This window comes from Cajanus cajan, chromosome 11, assembly GCF_000230855.2.
Source record: "Cajanus cajan strain Asha chromosome 11, NIPB_CcT2T_4, whole genome shotgun sequence".
Classification (NCBI taxonomy): Eukaryota; Viridiplantae; Streptophyta; class Magnoliopsida; order Fabales; family Fabaceae; genus Cajanus; species Cajanus cajan.
In genome coordinates, this window is record NC_138527.1 from 13,773,292 (window position 1) to 13,775,791 (window position 2,500).

Below are 2,500 nucleotides of genomic sequence, written 5' to 3' on the forward strand. Positions count from 1 at the left end.
GCAAGAGCATAGACCGTCCCTCGGGTGGGTTGGGTAGTAAAGAAAGTAGGAAAGTATGGTGCAATTTTGGGCAACGATGATGAACAAAGGGCAAATTGGCTAGACAAGGGAAAGGGTAGGCCATATTTGGGGAAAATTCGGTTAAGGATGGTGAACAAAGGGAAAACCCACAAAAAATTAGCTCGTAAGAGCATAAACCATCCCTCGAGTAGGTTGGGAAAGATACAAACTAGGCTAGGTTTGGTGCAATTTTGGGCAAGGATGATGAACAAAGCTAAAATGGGCTGGACAAGTGAAAGGGTAGGCCATATTTGGGGCAAATTCGGTCAGGAGTGGTAAACAAAGGGATAAAAAGTAGGCTAGGTTTGGTGCAATTTTGGGCAAGGATGATGAAGAAAGGGAAAATGGGCTGGAGAAGGGGAAGGGTAGGCCATATTTGGTGCAAATTCGAGCAAGGATGGTGAACAAAGGGAAAACCCACCAAAAATTAGCTCGTAAGAGCATAAACCGTCCCTTAGGTGGGTCGAGCAGGAAAGAAAGTAGGCTAGGTTTTGTGCAATTTTGGACAAGGATGATGAGCAAATGAAAAATAGGCTAGACAAGTGATAGGGTAAGGCTTAATTGGTGCAAACTCGGTCAAGGTTGATAAACAAAAGGAAAACCCACCAAAAATTAGCTCAAAAGAGCATAAACCGTCCCTCGAGTGGGTTGGGAGAGATAGAAAATATGCTAGGTTTGGTGCAATTTTGGGCAAGGATTATGAATAGAGGGAAAATGGGCTGGACAAGTGAAAGGGTAGGTCATATTTGGTGTAAATTCGATCAGTGATGGTAAACAAAGGGAAAACCCACAAAAAATTAGCTCGTAAGAGCATAAACCGTCCCCCGGGTGGGTTAGGCAAGGTAGAAACTGGGCTAGATTTGGTGCAAATTTGGGCAATAATGATGATCAAAGGGAAAATGGGCTGGACGAGTTATAGGGTACGGCATATTTGGTGCAAACTCGATGAAGGATGGAAAAAGAAGAGAAAACCCACCAAAAATTAGCTCAAAAGAGCATAAACCGTCCCTCGGGTGGGTCAAGATGGCTTAAATCTGGCTAAACGAAGGCTGGAAAGGCCAAAATATGGGTTAGAATGATGATAGAACGAATCTGGAGTTTTTCGAAAATTTTCAAAAAAATCGGCCGAAGTCGGCCGAATTTTCGGTTTGATTCATGAAAAATTTTGATTCGAAATTTGCCACGGGAGAACACAACGCAGGCTTAGAAATGCCCACGGAGTGTGAGGGGAAGGCCCCGTGGCTCGCCCAGACCAGCCAAGGTGCGCTGGGTTTCTGCTGAGACACACCCTCCCCCTATAATAGGCTAATATGCAAAAGTGAATTTTGTACAAGTAGATACCTTTTTTCTGAGCAGACATAAGTTCCTTTTTGGGAGCTACAGATCGAATTTTGATCTGATTTTTTGCAGCATTGTTTAGAAAAATCATATCTTCGTGCTCACCAAATTAGAGAATTTTTTGCCAACGGAATATTTTTTAATAATTTTTTTAAGAAACGAAAATACGTAAATCCAGAAAAATAGAAAAACGTATCTAGGCATCGAATTTTGATCTGATTTTTTGCATGCACCCACATACTAATATAACTGACCTGTCCACCAAAAATCTCAGCCATCCTCCAAGGGATTGAATTTTAATGATTTTTTTACCAAAACATGGTAAAATCGGAAAATTCGTAAAAATGGAGGATGAAGGTCTCTCACCCCCAAAACTTCCCAGCATACTTAGGCATGTTAGAAGAGATGTTTGATCCAAGAAGTGCTCAAAAAAAAATTGAATGGTTCATAGTTGGTGCATAGTGGTCGGTCACGGTGGGTCGTGGTGCAAATCTGGTGGGTCGTGACTCAATTTCTGACCAGCCTTGGCTCAATTTCTGGTGGGTCGTGACTCAATTTCTGACCGAGCCAGCCAAATTTTCTGACCGAGGGTGACTCAATTTCTGACCGAGAGTGACTAAAATCATGACCGAGGCTGGCTCAATTTCTGACCGAGAGTGGCTCAATTTCTGACCGAGAGTGACTCAATTTCTGACCGAGAGTGACTCAAAAAATGACCGAGAGTGACTCAAATCATGACCGAGGCTGGCTCAATTTCTGACCGAGAGTGGCTCAATTTCTGACCGAGAGTGACTCAATTTCTGACCGAGAGTGACTCAAAAAATGACCGAGGCTGACTCAAATCATGACCGAGGCTGGCTCAATTTCTGACCGAGAGTGACTCAATTTCTGACCGAGAGTGACTCAAAAAATGACCGAGGCTGGCTCAATTTCTGACCGAGAGTGACTCAAAAAATGACCGAGGCTGGCTCAATTTCTGACCGAGAGTGACTCAAATCATGACCGAGGCTGGCTCAATTTCTGACCGAGAGTGACTCAATTTCTGACCGAGAGTGACTCAAATCATGACCGAGGCTGGCTCAATTTCTGACCGAGAGTCACT